Source organism: Macaca fascicularis, chromosome 15 (assembly GCF_037993035.2).
Source record: "Macaca fascicularis isolate 582-1 chromosome 15, T2T-MFA8v1.1".
In the NCBI taxonomy this organism is placed as follows: domain Eukaryota; kingdom Metazoa; phylum Chordata; class Mammalia; order Primates; family Cercopithecidae; genus Macaca; species Macaca fascicularis.
In genome coordinates this window covers 10,181,427-10,200,422 of record NC_088389.1, presented here as the reverse complement: position 1 = coordinate 10,200,422, position 18,996 = coordinate 10,181,427, and the positions used below count along the sequence as shown (strand labels likewise).

Sequence of the window (18,996 nt, the reverse complement as noted above, 5' to 3'; positions counted from 1 at the left end):
GGAAAAATCAAGTACAAGGGACCAACAGTACTGAGGGGCAATAGGTTGAAGATTTCTTCAATTACTGTAATATTTTCAAGGAGACCCCCAGGAATCCTTCCTGGCTGACCCCAACATAGCTTTGGCATAGGCCTTATGCCAAATGTCTTAGGCTAACTAACTTTTCCTAAAGAAAATAGAGGAGTTATGGAGACCAATATTTAGTAGAATAATGCCTGATTCTCTTGCTTTTGAGGTCTAGTAACTGCTAGTAAACTTGCCTAATTAATTCACATTTAGAGGTAGAGTAACGAGGGTTTCAAGCACTTGAAACACCACTGACTTCATTTCACATGAGAGTTCTTCTGGAGAGCTAAGGAACTATGAGGCTGCAGGTCTCTTGGCCAATAAGTCTTCTAGATTTCCTGTGACTCCCTTTTCTGGTCATAGGTGATTTTGCTTTTGCTTTGAGTATTATAGCACCATAAGGTCATAAGGTGTCAGACACTCTGCTCTTACCAAGGCTTACACAAAGTTTATCTTGTTATTTGGTAGAGTTTGGCCCATTAAAAAAAAAAGAGAGAGAGAGAATGATAAAGAGGAGGACAGCAATCCTCACTGCTGAAGGAAGAAGAAAGCTTGGCTTTATTTCCAGTAGGCGGAAAAAACTTCCGTCTGTAGCTCTCTAGCACCAGTGGAATGTCTTTGTTTAGATAATAAGTGTCCTTCCATACCTCATTAGGCATATTCGCAGACAGAGATGTACTATGCACATAAAGTCACCTTCATGGGATGACTGAAAGTCCATGTTTTATTGGACACCAAGTTCATTAGAAGGATGTGGGTGCATAGTTTTGACCAGAAAACCTTGTTAAATGGGAACATAAGCTACAAATATTTTGGCAAAAGATTAAGGTTTATGAGCAACCAACCATTTATATTAAGTTACAATTAATTAGGCCATGTTGAGAAATAATTTGGTTTAGTTAATGATTAGACATTTTGTTAGTGAACACTTCCCAGACTTTACTAGCCCTGCTAATCCCTGCTTTGCTCCTGGTCTGAACCCCCACAGTGCCTTGTTTATGGTACAGTGCCTACTGCTTGTATGCTAGATTAGTGAATGTCTATTTGCCTCCTCTACTACTGTGTGAGCTTCTTGTTTGCCAGGACAGGGCTATATTCCTCAGAGCTGAGGAGAGAGTTGAATCACGTGGTCATTTATTCTCAAATCCTCTTCAACAAGTGAAGCGAAACAGGACAGTGAAAGGCCACTGCACATGGAAGCAGGAGGTCTGGATTTGAGTTCTGAATCTCTAGATCTGTTAAGAACTGGAGGTAGGGATAGAGTCAGGAAAATTTTCTTCCTTAAGTCTTGATAGCACCTATGTAGGTCCAGATCTGTTGGGATTCTCAATAATTACTGTGCATAAAATCAACTGAAAGTTATTTTGCAATGCAGATTGTTAGCCCCATTCTATGAAATGTTTACTGTTTTATAAATTGATAAATAATTTTTATTAGACAATGTAAATTTCCTTACTTGCATCAGCATACAAAAATATTGAATAATATTAGCAGCAGAATCTTTCAACAAAATAACTATGTATAGCTATTAAACCACTTTGTTTCAAGGCTTTTTATTTTCTTTTATGTATCACCATTGTTTTATTTATAAACATTGTTTCTACTCATAAGGAGTATGTATTCTCTACATGTTTATAAAATTAATGCCTGAATGAAGTTACTTAAACAAGACAGAAGTTGACTTCTTTTTCACTCAAAATTATCCTGTAGTTACACCATTCAGGGCTAGTACAGATTCTTTCTAATGTCATTAGGGATGCAGGTCCCTTCCAGGTATCTGCTCTGCTATACTTTAGAAAATACCCTAGTTTGGCTGCTAAATTTCCACCTATTATTTCTGAATTCTAGACATCAGGGAGAAAAAAGGCGTGGGAGAAGGGCAAAGGAACATCTACTTTTCCTTTTTACATTTTTTAACCAACCTCCCTTAAAAACACTTTGTTGAGATATGATTACATTAAAAAGCTGTACCTATTTAATGTGTATATCTCAGTGAGTTTGAGGATAAGGATACGTTGTGAAAGCATCACTACCATCAAGATTATAAACATAATCATCACCTCCTGAAGTTCTCCCTCCCATTCTAATTATTATTTCTATTAGTAAGAACAATTAACAAAAAATTCACCCTCCTATTATATTTTAAGTATGCAATACAGCATTCATAGCTAAAAGCACTATGCTGTAAATTAGACCTCCTGAACTTATTTATGTTTGTATATCTAAAACTTTGTACTATAATCACACCTACTCATTTACCTGCACCACAGCTCCTGGCAACCTCCAGTCTACTCTCTGCTTCTGAGTTTATTTGAGATTTCAAATACAAGTGAAATCATACAATATTTGTCATTCTGTGTTTGGTTTATTTCACATGACTTCATGCCCTTCAGATCCATCAATGCTGTCACAAATGACAGGGTTTCATTATTGTATAATACTGAATAATATTCCATTGTACATACATATATATATATATATAAAACGTTAATTCATCCGTCCATGAATGAATGATAACATATGTGTTTTCATATATCTTGACTGTTGTGAACAGTGCTGAAAAGAATATACGAGTGCAGATATCTCTTTCACATACTGATTTCAGTGACTTCATATATATATATACCACTTCATATAAAAATACCAATATATATATAGATATATATATACACATATATATATGTATATATATACATATATATGTGTATATATACATATATATATGTATATAAATAAAATAAGTGGGATTGTTGGAACAAAGTGGTATTTTTATTGTGAATTTTTTGAGAAACCTCCATACTATTTTCCAAGATGGCCATACTAATTTACATTCCCACCACCAGTATACAAAGGCTCCCTTTTCTCCACATCCTTACCAACACTTGTTATCATCCATCTTTTTGATAATAGCTATTCTAACAGGTGTGAAGTGATATTTCATGGTAATTTTCATTTGCATTCCCGTGATGACTAGAGAGGGTAAGAATTGTTTATATATATGTCGTCCATTTGTATCTCCTCTTTTGAGAAATTCCTACTCGTATCTGTTTGTTCATTTTAGTTTTTTAATTTTAATTTTATACACAGAGGATACATGTGCAGGTTTGTTCCATGGATGTATTGTGTGACGCTGAGGTTTAGAGTATGAATGATCTCATCACACACCTAGTGAACATAATACTCAATAGACAGTTTTTAAGTCCTTGTACTCAACCCTCCCTCCTCCCTCTAAGAATCTCCAGTGTCTATTGTTTCCACATAAGTGAGAGCTAAACAACATATAACCCAATGTTTGGCTCTCACTTACAATGGAGAATATGTAGTATTTGGTTTTCTATTCCTGGGCACAATACCACACTGGGCTAATTTTTGTATTTTTGGTAAAGACGGAGTAGCTTCAGCATGTTGGCCAGGCTGGTCTCAAAATCCTGAGCTCATGTGATCCACCCACCTCACAAAGTGCTGGCATAGCAGGCATGAGCCACTGCACCTGGCTTTTCTAAATTTTTTTTAGCTTATATTAGGTTTGTCTGTTCTAGAATTTTGTGTACATTTATTTATATTACAGGACACTTTTTAGCTTAGCCTTCCCCACTCAGGGTGAGAAAGATTATATTGATCCAAGTTATTGATTAATAGAGTGGATTATCCCCCGTTATTGCCCAATATTGCTCTATAATATGCATATAATTTGTTTCTTGATTTCCTCTCGATAGACATTTGAGTTGTTCCCAGGTTTTGGCTATTGTTAATAGAACTCAAGGACATATATATTATTTTTTTTTTATTTTTTTTTATTTTTATTTTTTGAGACGGAGTCTCGCGCTGTCACCCAGGCTGGAGTGCAGTGGCCGGATCTCAGCTCACTGCAAGCTCCGCCTCCCGGGTTCACGCCATTCTCCTGCCTCAGCCTCCCGAGTATCTGGGACTACAGGCACCCGCCACCTCGCCCGGCTAGTTTTTTGTATTTTTTAGTAGAGACGGGGTTTCACCGTGTTAACCAGGATGGTCTCGATCTCCCGACCTCGTGATCCGCCCGTCTCGGCCTCCCAAAGTGCTGGGATTACAGGCTTGAGCCACCGCGCCCGGCCTGGACATATTTTTAAAATAAAAAATTTCAATCCAAAATGTCCTTTCCTTTTGACTCTCCAATATTGTGTCAGGGTTACATTTTTGTTGTCATGAAAATCCAATTACATTGAACAAGATGTGTTTCCAGAATCAAGATTCAGTATATGTGTGGTCTAGCTGTGTCCCTAGAATGTAGCCCTTATTAGTTTTATTAAGCATTTTCCTATATAAATTGAAATCAAGTAGGAGATGTATTTTTCCACAGTGGGAGAAATAGAACAGTTTAGGACTTTGGAGAAATAACAACTTGCTGCTTGCCTGTGCAACCCACCTCAAAAGATACAACTCCTCCAACTTTTGGTTTCTGGCGACTTGTCCAAACAATTAGATGTGAACTGACCTTATTCCCTTACAATACTACAAGTCGATCTTCTGCACCTGGCCAAATACAGTATAAAATTGATGGACATACATTTCTTTTGGTTTCATGCTTTCTATTTAAAGCTATTCTCTTTGACTGGGAACTATGGCTCATGCTTATAATCCCAGCACTTTGGAAGGTCGAGGTGCATGGATCACTTGAGGTCAGGGGTTTGAGACCAGCCTGGCCAACATAATGAAAGCTGTCTTTCTGAAAAATACAAAAATTTTCTGGGCATGGTGGCACGTGCCTGTAATCCCAGCTACTCAGGAGGCTGAGGCAGGAGAATCGCTTGAACGCAGGAGGCAGAGGTTGCAATGAGCTGAGATCCTGCCTCTGCATTCCATCCTGGGTGACAGAATTAACCTTCATCTCAAAAAAATAAAAAGCTAATCTATACTTTTCTTTTGATGCATTATTAGAATGTAGGAGGTAATAAGGCAAAACTATTGTGGGTATGTGAATGTGTATCTGTAGCACCTAGAATAGTGCCTAGCCCATCACTTGTGTTGAAAATTGAGAGAACCTTCTTAATATAACTTTTCCACACTCTAGTTCTGAATGTAAAGAAAGAAAAAGATAGGTTAGCAAATATAGGTATCAGTTATTTCTATTGACAGATCATTTGGAGAACATGTTTTTGGATGTGGGAGAATAAAGGTCCCTAACTCTCCACCCCAGAAATAATTTTGCTGATACAAACATCAGTCAGACATGGTGGCACATGCTTACAATCCCAGCTACTTAGGAGGATGAGGTGGGAAAATCACTTGAACCTAGGAGGCAGAGATTGCAGTGAGCCAAGAGTGCCCCACTGCACTCCAGCCTAGGCAACAGAGAAAGACTCTGTCCGAAAGAAAAAAAAAAAGTTGTTACTATATAGCAGATAATTTTATTGTCATCTCATTTAAAATTGAATAGTACATTTGGGTCGAATTCTTATGCCTGCAGAGACATTTGCCTCTGGCTTAAAATCACTGGCTCCAGGAGGAAACTCCACCAGAGGGTATCATAAGGATTTCATAGTGTCTAAGTCATCTTGGTAGTTCTTCAAATAATTCCTGGCAATTCTGTTAGGTTTTGAACTTCACTTACTTCTTACGTGTTTAATAAAAAGAAGTTCAAAACATTGCCATGGCTGTTGAGCTCCCACAGGCTTGTCTTCCCTTTAAAATTCATTACATGGTTTGTACTCTTTTGCAAATATAATAATTGGAGGTGGATGCTTTCAGCCATTAAGTTCAAAAGTACTGCTACATGGGCTGGGCATAGTGGCTCATACCTCTAATCCCAACCCTTTGGGAGGCCAAGGGGGGCAGATCACAAGATCAGGAGATCGAGACCATCCTAGCCAACATGGTGAAACCCCATCTCTACTAAAAATACAAAAATTAGCTGAGTGTGGTGGTGCGCACCTGTAGTCCTGGCTACTTGGGAGGCTGAGGCAGGAGGATTTCTTGAACCAAGGAGGCGGAGGGTGCAGTGAGCTGAGATCACACTATTGCACCCCAGCCTGGTTACAGATCAAGATTCCGTCTCAAAAAAAAAAAAAAAAAAAAAAAAAAAAAAAAAAAAAAAAAAAAAAAAAGTACTGCTACATGGACATCCATCATTCTGGCATCTCTGCCATAACAGCTGAATATCGAGAATGTCTGTTCATTTCTTTAACTCCAAATTTGTGTTGTGTCCCTTGGTCTCCTGTCATATCATGAAGTGTATTATTTACAAAAAGGACAATTTATCTATAGTTATTTCCTCTCAGTATGCTACATCCTTTTAGAATTTAAACATAGTGTCTCCCAACCTGAAATTTGATTTTTGAAAAACCAGAAAAATATTTTTGGACACCTTTTATTTCCAGCTGTTTTCATCTTCATCTCCTCTCCTGAACTCAAGTTGAGGGTAAAATTCATTCGTCAAAATTTCTCCTCAACTCACAACAACCTCATCCCACTCCAATATGATTTTTGTCCCCATGAATTGATACACATAATTCTTGCTGGCAGTGGTAATGTCCTAATAAAAAAAATCATGAGATGGCATCAGACTTTACCTTATTTTCTAGCTCAGCAGAATTTGATCCCTGTCTGATAAGGAAACCATATTTTCCCTAGAAACTTCACTTTTGTCACAGGTTTGGTTCCCAGAGAGCTGGATATAGATGAAGTTTAGTGTGCAGGATGTTTATTAGGAAGTAATGTCAGGATCCACATCTGTGGAAAGGATTGGAGGGAAGCCTTATGTGCAAAGGGACAAGTCTAATGGCAACGCAGCCTGACTTTGTCAACTGGCCGCACAGACAGAGCTGTTCAGCTAAGAAGACCTCCCCTATTTGTCCCAATTGAATCAAATGGCAAAACCTATGCATCCCTTGCCTCCATTAATAATTGTGTGCTTGCCACTTGTGGAGGGTGAGACTTTGAAGCAGGTGGCTTTCTGTGGCTGAAGAAAACCTTAAATGTGGTGGCAAAGTTTTCCAAAGAGACAGAGAATGGCATCTGCCGTGTATGTTGCCCTTTTTCAAAGAGGAAGCAACAAGGGTAATGTCCTCCAACGGCTCTGTATGCAGATAGGTGGACAGTAATGTCCGTCCCTCCTGTGACCTAAGAAGAACAGATGGCAGACATGCAGCCAGGCAGTTAGAGGTGACACAGTGTTAGGAGAGAAACATCTGTCATAAGCAGTGCTTCTTTGAATCAGGTGTGACACAAGTCTTGCATCCCTTGCATGGACTCCTTCCCCGTTATCCTGCTGTCCTACCTCATGAAGGTGAGTGGGGGCTGGGTGGTGGGCAGTCCCAGGACAAGGTACACTTTGCCTGCAGTGTTCCCACATGGGTTCCAAAGTAGCCCAGGTGGTCATCCATGAACTTTATATTTTCCTTATGCTTCTTGTCTTTGCCTTTGAGGAACATGTTTCATTGGACTCTGAGTCCAAACAACTCATGTATCCCTATATCTTCACATTGTCCTTCACTTAAGGGAATCTCTAATCTCTAATGCCTTTGTTTTATTATTACTATCAATATTATAATAATTAACATTGTCATTATTAACTTCATTGTTGATTTTCAGTTATTTTTATTAATGGAGTTAGTATGACTTATTCTTTTGTGGCTACTTACACCAAGATGAAGATAATTTATTAGTTCAGGAAGAATCTGCATTCTGAAGGTGAATAGAAGTTCACACTACAGATGGGCAGACACATGCCCTCCCAATTCCTGATGGACCTCCTAGTGCCTCCTAGACCTAAGGGGTCTCCTGCAATGCTCCAAGATGCCACCAAGGCAGGAATCTGCTTGTGCATGCCTGAGAGCATCCAGGATGAAGTGAGGCTCTGAAAAAATGCACGAATTTCCACATAATCCCCAAAAACCTTACAGGTGAACTGGATGCCACAGAAACAGGAGTGGTCATTGACACAACAAAGTCACCAAAATGTTTTGACGTCAATTAGAAAATTCAGGAATCACTCTTGCTGCCATTAAGTGGAAGAACAGGAGCCTGTGAATGGCATCCATGGCCTGCCTGAGACTCCACAGATATTTCTATGTGGCTTCAGGTACCAGGAATCTCCATGATTTTCAGAAAGGTAGGGACAGCTTATGCCAGCCTATCCCTCTGCAGAATGTGCCCCAGCGGATCAGAGGATGGAACCATCATGGACTGCACAAAGGCTCAAGGGCAGCTTCCCAGACCTGCCTGTGACTCTAGGTAAGTTCTGAGTCCACGTGGGTGCTGAGGAAAGGTTAATGATGATTTGGAAAGATGGGACAAGCAGACACCACCCCTAAACAATCTGCACGATTCCAACTACAACAGGAAGCCAAAGACCAGCTCATGCCACACTAGTGCACCTTGAAAACCCCTGGATGTAATGCCGCTCTGCAGAGAGTTCAACAAAGAAGTGGCTGGGAATTTTGCATTCTAGGCCGCATTTTCCAGTGCTTCTGGACACGTGATCAGAAATTTAACATTGGTATATCTAACTCTGACATTTTTCACAAAATGGTTTTTTAAAATGAGGTAATAGAGACAAAATATAATACAACCATATGTATTATATGCCAAAATATGCTTCACTGGCATCAAGTAGACTCACCTTGAAATACAATCTAGGACAACCTCCATTTTCAGAATATTTTCTTTTCCAGAGTGAAACTCTCCCACCAAAAACCAAGAACATCACAGGTTTTTGCCTCCAACAAACCGACAGAAAGCCAATACATTTATTCTACCACTGTGAAATGGACTGCGGTGCAACACATACGTGTGAAACCCGACACGTGGCATCGCCGTGAGCCAAATGGGGACTCGTGGTGCAAGCAACCCTCCCCACGTGTTAGCGTGCGTGAGATTCACTTGGCAGAATTTGACTAGGTGCGTGTTGGTAGAGTGGGGCTGAGTTCTCTTGCCCCTGTGGATGTTTAAGAAGTCACAGGTCCTGCGAAGACCTGTGGTCCCTTCAATCAACTCTGTTTCTGAGACATAATGACTTGGATTGCTGACAAGTCAAGAAATTTTCAAGCCCTTGGAAAATCAGTTACACACAAACACGGAATGAAAGTCAAAAGAGAGTACGTCATCTTTTTTGAGAATTTTATTCACTTCAAAACAAATTAAACACACCTATTTCTGATGGCATTCCAGAGCCCAATTTTCGAGGCTGAGGAAACACCCCAAGAACGCATTGCGCAGAACGCTTCACAGCGTCAAAACACTGCTGTCAGGGTGGGGCACAGCTGAAGGCCTGCATCCCTCAGGGTTCTCTAACTGTTCCCTGATTCAGTCATCTAGAGAGCAAACACACAGTCATTCCCCGGTTTCCTACTGACATCACAGCGGAAGTCTGAATCCCGCGCGTCACCGTCACCCAGTTTCTGAGGCAACGAATCACTGGCACAGAAGCTTCTGGTGGCGGATTTCCGGAGATTCCGGCGAACTACAATGTCCCTCACCAGAATTTGATGAGGCAGAGTCTCTGCATCTGGTCCCTGCCTGGCCTGGGCTCCAACATCCACAGAAGCACCACAGCCGGGGAGCTTGGGAGTCACCACACACAGTCTGCTCTCTGCTCTGTGCTCCTCAGTCCCACAGACCCCTCCAAATCACGGGAGCTGGATGCAATGGAGCCCCGGCCACCTGTAGTCTCACTCCAGGTCAGAATCGCTGTTCTCTGAGGAGCAGGAAACCTGAAGGTACTCATAGAGGACACTCAGGGGGACAGCAACACAGGGAGCCTCAGACTTCTCTGAGACATGAGGGCTGTGAGCGAGGAAGGCTCCCGGCTTCTCAGGAGAGGGAAACGAGGGAGCTGTCAGGAGGCTGGAGCTCCACCATCCATTTTCCAGTCTCCAGAAGAGCATTCTGAGAGGCTGGGCCCCATCGTGGCTGGCCGCTGGGTGATGGGACATGGTGCAGGCCTGGGCAGTAGGCAGGCAAGGTCTGCTGTGCAGAGGCTGCCGGTTGGTGCTGGGCACCTGGGCGGGTGTCCCCCTGCTCATCTGGGGCGACGGACTTGGTCTGAGTTCGGTTGCAGCTGGCGGAGGTTGGAGAGTCTCCGGGACCCCCAGCTCACCTCCCTGGAGGGCATTTTCGGGCATCTGGAAGGAACCCATTCTCGGTTTCTTGGGGAAGTTCAGGCAAGCCTGAGTCGGAGTCTGGGCAGCTCTCTTGGCTCCTGACCTGGAACTGAGATTGGAGCCGAGGCCCAAGCTGTGTGTGTCGGCTGGTGGGCAGGGCTGTGAGGTCACCGCAGCACGTTTGTCTTGTGCCTGGGGGCTGATGACCCGGATCAGGCCGTGGGGCTTGGAGGCAACCTGGGGAACTTCTCGACTGCCACCCTGAGGCCTGCTGTGTGTCGGCTTCACCACGACGAGAGGCTCCGGGCCCTGCTGCCTGACTCCAGGCTGAGGGATGTCGGCCACAGCCCCTGTCTGTCGTTCCTTTGGTCGGAGACTTGACGAGGAGCTCGGACTGGCTTTTCTGAGGGGAGACAGTGAAGCCAAGACGGATACCGTGTCAGACATTTTCGTAGCTGAGCCATCAGTGAGGGCAGGGTCCACGCGTGGCCTCTTATTGGTTGTGTGGACTGGCATTGGCCTGCTTACAACCTGAAAGAAAGGAGACCACACACGTTAGAAGTTCGTCAGCATCGAGCCAATATAGAAATCAACCACATCCAAAGACAAGGTGCACACAGCAGGAAATTCTTAATACGGTATGGACAGGTGGTCCTTGGAAGTAGGGACAGATCCTTAACGTGAGTGCTGATCGGGACAAGACCCATGAAAAATGCACTCTTGAGCTATGATCTAAGAATACCATTTTTCTAAAGACTGTGTCTTGGGCATTCACTGGATCAAAGTGCCTCCACTCAGCCTTCCATGAAGTGGGACGGACTAATGCCCTTCTGAAGGCAGGTTGGTGGCTCAAGGGTTCCCAGGACGCCTTTTCTGAAAACATGCATGTTCCTAGGGTGAGCCTCCTCCATGTTTGGGGCCCCTGAGGGACTAATTTCCTCACGCCGCTAGGAAGATGTTGTTGACAGGCTTGCCATCATTGCACAGAGAGAAAGCAACAGGAAATATGGCATCTTCAGATGCCTTCACCTGGAATCAAATGGACCTGGAAGGATCGTGGAGTCCCTGACCCCAAGAAGGCAGGGAAGAAGGTTTCCCCGATCCCCTCACACACACGAGAACCTGAAAGAAAATCAACCAGAGTGACCTAGTGGAGCAAAGAACAGGGACCCATGGTGACACTCACCCTCAGATAAATCCAAGATTCCATGGATTCTTTTCGATTTGGCAGCGGCTTCTCCAAAGGTTTCCCAGAAAAGGTCTGGAAGGGAGCCTTCCTCTGCGGGTCTTGTTGCCTGCAGAAGAGAAAAAGTTCAGGCCGTGTATCCGGTTTTCCCCAGGAGACAGGAAGAATTCAGTCTCTGGCCCAGTCCTGTTCTGTGTTTTGTGATAAATAAATGGAACTCTTATGCCCTTTCCGCCTCTGCACCTTCCCTCATGTGCCAACCTTCCCATCCTCCCAGTGGCCTTCTTGGCTTCCCAAGTAAGGACCAGTATTTGGATTCCGTTGCTTTCCCCCCTGTCATGGGGCACCTGCACGAAGCTTCCCCACCTGACATCGTCCTCCCGCAGCTCGATATCAGGAACAAGTCTGTTAATTATCATTATTATTAAATATAATAGAAATTAATAGGAATCATCGATAATAATAATCACAATAAAGATAGTAAAAATTAATACTGGTTAAAAATGTTAACGATTAGTATTAATAATTAATAGCAGTATCACTGTTAGTAATTAAACAATGATATCAGCAATTAATGTTACTTAAGTCAATACTAAGTGATGTTGGTTATAAAATAATGATTAATTTTATGAACTACTAGCATTGCTAAGTGACATTAATATTCATAATTAATTTTAAGCATGCATAATCATATATTTAAAATAATTATCCATAATTAGTAATGGTATCCTATTAATTATTAGTATCATCAATAATTGTTAAAATCAGTCATTGATGTTTAATAATTAATCATATTATTACTCTTAATACTGCAGTGTGTATACAGCTACCTGTGATGTCTTTCCTAATATCAGAGAGGGAGAGCATGGTTTTAGTTTTAATATCGCAATAAGTGTACACTCACCCTGTGATGCTACACTAATATTCAGTGTAGTAGAGTATGACATGACTCCCAACATAGCAATGAATAGATAGCCACCCGGTGATATAGCTCCTAATATTCACGGAATATGCATATGATATTACTCCCAGTATCGCAGGGAGGGTACAGCTCTTCTGTGTTATGATTCTTAATATCCGGAGGGGGAGAGGATGATAATAATTCCAGTGTTGCAGGCTGTGTTCACCGGCCCTGTGACATTGTTATTAATATCTTGGAAGGGAGAGGATATTACTCCCAATGTGGCAGGGGGTGTACATCCACCCTGTGATATTCTTCTTTATATTCCAAGGCCGAGAGGTTGATATTACTCCTAGTATCACAGACACTGTATACCCCCATGTTTTTAATCCCTGTGATATTGGGAGTAGTATCATCCTCTCCCTGGTGGAAATTAGGAACAGTATCACCAGGGGCGTGTACACTCCATGCGATATTGAAAGTAATATCATCCTCTCCCATCCTGGATCATAGGAACAACATCACTGGGGGTTTTACACTTTCTGTGATATTGGGAGTAACATCATCATCTGTGCCTTGGATTATTAAGGACAATATCACGGGTGGACATGTGTACATCTTCTGCAATATTGGGAATAATATTATCCTCTCTCCCCCTGCATACTAGGAAAGATATCACAGAGTGGGTGTTCACCTCCTGCGATATGGGCATTAAAACCATCTTCTCCTGTTCTGGATATCAGGAAGAGTATCACACGGAGGTGTACAGTGTCTGCGATACTGGGAGTAATATCAACCTCTTGGCCTTGGAATATTAAGAAGAATATCACAGGGTGGATGTACATCCTCTGCCATATTGGAAGTAATATCAGCCTCTCCTATCCATGGATATTAGGAACAATATCCCAGGCTGGGTGTACGCCTCCTGCTCTACGGGGAGTCATATCATCCTCTCCCTTCCAGGATATAAATAACAATATCACAGGGCGGGTGAACACAGCCTGCGATACTGGAATTATTATCATCCTCTCCCCTTCTGGATACTAGGAACCATATCACAGAAGAGCTGTACCCTCCCTGCGATATTGGGAGTAATATCATAGGCTTCTTCCGTGAATATTAAGAGCAATATCACTGGGTGGCTTTCCATTCATTGCTATGTTGGGAGACATGTCATACTCTACCCCCTAGATATTAGCATCAGTGGCACAGGGTGAGTGCACACCTACTATGATATTAAAACTAAAATCATGCTCTCCGTCCCTGGATATTAGGAACAACATCACAGGTAGGTGTACACCCCCTGCAGTATTAGGAGTAATAATATGATTAATTATTAAACATCTATGTCGATTTTAATAATTATCAATGACACTATTAATAGGATACCATTATTAATTATGGATAATTATTTTAAATATATGATTATGGACTCTTGAAAATAATTAGTAATATTAATGTATTTTAACAATATTATTAGTTCTTAATATTAATTATTATTTTATTACCTACATCACTTAGTATTGATTTAAGTAACATTAATTGCTGACATCATTTTATTGTTAATAGTGATATTGTGATGGTTATACTAATCGTTAATATTTTTTACCAGTATTAATTTATACTATATTGTGATTATTAATATCGATGATTGCTATTAATTTTTACTATATTTATTAATATTAATAATTAATAGACTTGTTCCTGATATCCAGCTGGGAGAGGATGATATTATTCCCAATATTGAAGAAAGTGTACACCCCTCTATGATGTTATTCCTAATAGCCAGGGGATAGAGGATGACATTATTGAAACTATCACAGTACGTGTCCATCCCTTCAGTATCTTGTTCCTTATATCCTGAGTGAGAGAGGATGATATGACTCCCAATATCACAAGAAGTGTACAACCGCCTGTAATATAGTTCCTAACATCTAGGTGGGGAGAGGATGATATTACTGACCATATCACAGGAGTGGTGAAACCCCTTCAATATTTTGCCTATGATCCTGAGGGGAGAGGATGATATTACTCCCAATATCGAAGAAGGCGTACACCCCCCTGTGACACTACGCCCAATATCCACTTTGGGAGATGATGACATTACGCCCAATATCCCAGGGGATGTACACCAACCTTGGGATATTGTTCCTTATATCAAGAGGGGGAGAAGATGCTATTGCTCCCAATAACGCAGGGGCTGGGGCTGTACACCCCTCCTGTGTTATTGTTCTTACTATCCGGAAGAGAGGATGATACTACACCCAATATCGCAGGGGGTGTACACCCACCCAGTGATGTTGTTCTTAATGTACTCCACATCCCACCACCAGGGATATCATTCCTAATATCCAGGGGAAGAGAGGATAACATTGTGCCCAATATCGCAGGGGAGTATACACACCCTCTGTGATGTTGTTTCTAGTATCCAAAAGTAGATACGATGATGTTACTGGCCATATTGCAGGGGGTGTACACCCTTTTGTGATATTGTTTTTGACATTCAGTGGGGGAGAGGATAACATTAATCCCAATATCGCAGAAGGCATACAGACCCATGTTATGTAGTTCCTAACGTACAGGGGGAAGGGAAGAATACTACTCTCAACATTGCAGGACGTGTAACCACCCTGCCCCCCGTAATATTGTTCCTAATATGCAGCGAGGTGGAGGCTGAGAGTACTACCAATATCCCAGAAGGTGCACACACACCTGTGATATAGTTCCTAATATCTAGCGGGAAAGAGGCTGATTTTACTTTCAACATCGCAGAGGGTGTACACCACCCCCAGCGCCGGGGTATCATTCCTAATATGCAGATGGGAAGAAGATGATATGGCTGACAATATCGAAGGGGGTGGACACCTCTTGTCTGATATGGTTCCTGATATCCAGGGGGTGAGTGGTTGATATTACTCCCAATAAAGTAGGAACCGTACAGCCACCCTGGGATTTTGTCCTCAATAACAACAGGGGAGAGGTGATATTACTACCAACATTGCAAGGGGTGTACACCCTCCTGTGATATTGTTTCTCATATCCAGGAAAGGAGAAGATGGTATTAGTACCAATATTGAAGGGATGGAGACACCCCATGGAATATTGTTCTAAAGTTACAGGTTGAAAGAGGATGAGATTCCATCCAATATAACAAGGAGTGTACACCCCACCTGTGATATGAGTAGTAAAACCTAGAAGAAGAGAGAATGACATTGCTTCCAAAAACACACAGATTGTACACCCACCCTGTGATATTGTTCCTGTCATCTAAAGGAAGAGATGATGATACTACTCCCACTACCGGAGAAGGTACACACCCGCTGTGATATTGTTCCTCATGACTTGTGGGGGAGAGCATGATATTACTTCCAGTATGACAGTGGCTTGACACCCAGTCTGTGATACTGCTCCTAATTTCCAGTAGGTAAAGTATGATGTTCCAGCCAAGAAGTAGTGGCTATACTGCCACCCTGTGATATTTCTCCAAATATTCAGGGAAACACAGGACGACATTATCCCAAATCTCCCAAAAAGTGTACACTCATTGTGTGATATGGTTCCTAATATCCGGAGGTGCAGAGGATGGTATTCGTTCTCCTATCGCAGGCTGTTTACACACAACCTTTGAAATTGTTCGTAATATCCTGAAAAAAAGAGACTCCTAAGAATGGACACACATTGCAGGGGGGAGTAATTGGCTATTACGATCCACAACGCAGGGAGTGAGGCACTCCCCACGATATGGGGAGTACTAGCATCCCCCTCTCCCCACTGGCTATTATGATCCACATCGCAGGGCAGTTCAGGACACCAGCCCTGCCCCAAATTCGACCCAGACATTGAGTGTCATGGGACGACCTCAGGGTGGGTGGAAGCTCAGCTCTAAGGTATCCTTGCTGCCAAAGACCAACAGTTCCTACTAGTTTCAATCTGGCCACAGGGTCTCTGTTGGTGAGACAGGTGACTATGAGGCAGATACCCTGAAATCTAGCACGACAGAGCTCAACGCCCCATGAGAGGCACCATAGCACGCAGACTTTGCAGACATACTAGCGAAGGCCACAGCAGGCCCTGAGTGAGGAACAAGCTGACCAAGATCCTGGGGTTCTGCCACACAACCCTTAAACCAGGGACTGGAAACTGTTTCCCTAAAGAGCCAGGAGTCAGTATTTTCAGCTTTGCCAACTGACCTTTGCCTCAAGGATGCAACTCTGCCATGGCTGCACAACAGCAGCCTTCTGCAGGTGGCCTGTGAAGAGATGGGCATGACTGCACCCCCATCAAACTTTACTTATGGACATGGAAACTTCTCAGTGTCATGAAGTGTTATTTTTTTATTTGTTCAACCAGTTGGAAATGTAAAATCTATTCTTGATTCACAGGCGACAAGAGCAGGCAGGGACAGGCCGCCCCTTGCCGACCTCTGGAATGAGCTTACAGAAGGAAATGACAGGCTGGGCCAGCGCGGCCTCCTCACAGCAGATTCGCTGCAGGAGGGTCCTTCGTAGCAACCACTTCTCATCCTTCGTCTTGGCTTCAAGTGCAGTTCAGGTGGAGAAAGAGAGAACAGAACGGGCCTCAGCAAGAAGAAGGGAGATGCAGGGTCAAGCAGCCGTGTGGATCCATCACACTCAACATTCACACCAAGCGGAGCACAGGCAGGGCCAGCCCGGTGGGGGGAGAAGTGAAGGCTCTCTGGGGTGGGGGACCTCTGGGTGGGCAAGATTCTCTACCTAAAACTCAAATAGAAGATCTACACAGCAGTAGTTACAGAAAACACACACTAACAAAAAGGCCAAAATAAAAATAGGACACCAAGTTTGGCCAACCGGGTCTCACAAGCCAGTAGGTAAGAAAGCCCAGAAGGGCCCACCAGAGGCGCTGGGGGTGGGTTCCTGCCTGCAGGGGGCCTGGGACACCCCATTGCCACAGATGAGGACCCAAGCTTTGGGGAGGAAGCTGTCAGAGTCACCCAATGAGCTGCTCAGAGCTGGAGCCACAGAGCAGGTGAGGAGCCCTGGCCACGTCCGCATGTGCACTGAGGAGCTGGGGTGCGGGCATACCCCCAGGGGCCGATGCAAACAGTAGACCGCGGGCCCTCCTCCTGCCCAGAGGATGCTCGGCTCCCAAGGGACCACCAAGGCCTGGAACCCAGGGACACACCAGCTGACCATCATGCCCAGGCCTCCTTGACCAGGCAATGTCCAGTACAGGCAGGCAGTGTGGACTTGGGGCCAGTACAGGGGTGGATGGTCCCGCTAGGCAGGCAGGCCTCCTTCTCCCTACCAGCTGGGCTGATTGCACTGTAGCTTCGGTTCTGGCAACATATTGTTGCCCACCTTGGCCACACCAGTCCCTGGCTCCCTGGCTAGGCCCAGTGCTGTCCAACCTACCTACACAGGCCCCACACACCCAGTGCCCACCAGGCTCTGTCAGCCAGGAGGACCCATGCTCATCCCCTGAGGTATCCGTGGGAGCCTGCATCCCACAGGGACACACAGCTCAGGGCCAACCTCTATGAGGGCCTCTTGGTTGTGGTGGTAGGTGTTGGGCGTAATTGACCTCCAGCCCTCCCATCCTGTACACTGTTTTACGGGGATCATTCAGTCCTGGGAGCTTCCTGGGGACCCCAGAAGGAAGAGAACAGGGTGGTCATGGCAGCCTCAGCTCCAGGCTCTGGGCCAGAAGTTGATAACGACCAATTGAGAGCAACCACTGAATTCGATCCTCTTACACATACCCGCGAAGTTGGCGAAGAACTGAATGTCGACCATTGTATGGTTATCCAGCTTTTGAAGCCAATTGGAAAGCTGAAAAATCTTGATAAGTGGGTGCCTCATGAGCTGAGCAAATATTTTAAAAATCATCCTTTTGAAGTGTCATCTTCTCTTGTTCTATGAAACAACATTGAACCATTTCTTGATCAGATTGTGACATGCCACGAAAAGTGGATTTCATCCAACAGCCAGCTCACTGGTTGGACTGAGAAGAAGCTCCAAACCACTTCCCAAAGTCAAACTTGTACCAAAAAAAGGTCATGGTCACGGTTTGGTGGTCAGCTGCCGGTCTTCTGATCCACTACACTTTTTGAATCCTGGTGAAATCATTACATCTGAGAAGTATGCCAAGTTAATCGATGAGATGCATGGAAAACTGCAGCACCTGGAGCTGGCACTGGTCAATATGAAGGGATCGGTTCTCCACAACGCGTGACCACCTGTCATACAACCAGGACTTCAAAAGTTGAATAAACTGGGCTGTGAAGTTTTGTCTCATCTGCGATATTCATCTGACCTCTCGCCAACCAACTACCACTTCTTTAAGCATCTTGACAACTTTTTGCAGGGAAAACACTTACACAACCAGCAGGGTGCAGAAAATGCTTTCCAAGAGTTCATCGAACCCTGAAAGCATGGAATAAACAAGTTTATTTCTCTTTGGCAAAAATGTGTTCAATGTAATGGTTTCTTTTTGTTTTTGTTTTGTTTTTTTTTTTAAAGACCTAGTCTCACTCTGTCGCCCAGGCCAGAGTGTGAAGGTGCAATCTCAGCTCACTGTAACCTCTGCCTCCTGGGTTCAAGAGATTCTCCTGCCTCAGCCTCTTGAGTAGCTGGGATTACAGGCACATGCCACCGCGCCCGGCTACTTTTTGTATTTTTAGTAGAGAGGGGATTTCACCATGTTGGTCAGGCTGGTCTCAAACTCCTGACCTCCTGATCCGCCCGCCTCAGCCTCCCAAAGTGCTGGGATTACAGGCGTGAGCCACT

General features: G+C 43.6%; 1 long non-coding RNA gene across 1 annotated transcript in view; it reads left to right on the top strand.

The window, feature by feature from the left end:
* Positions 1–18,676, top strand: part of LOC135967349 (uncharacterized) — a 60,609-nt gene extending 41,933 nt beyond the window's left edge. Inside the window, exon 4 of the long non-coding RNA XR_010581377.1 lies at positions 16,612–18,676. This is a non-coding gene — a long non-coding RNA (uncharacterized lncRNA). The remainder of the gene's footprint in view (positions 1–16,611) is intronic.
* The last annotated feature ends 320 nt before the right edge of the window (positions 18,677–18,996 follow it).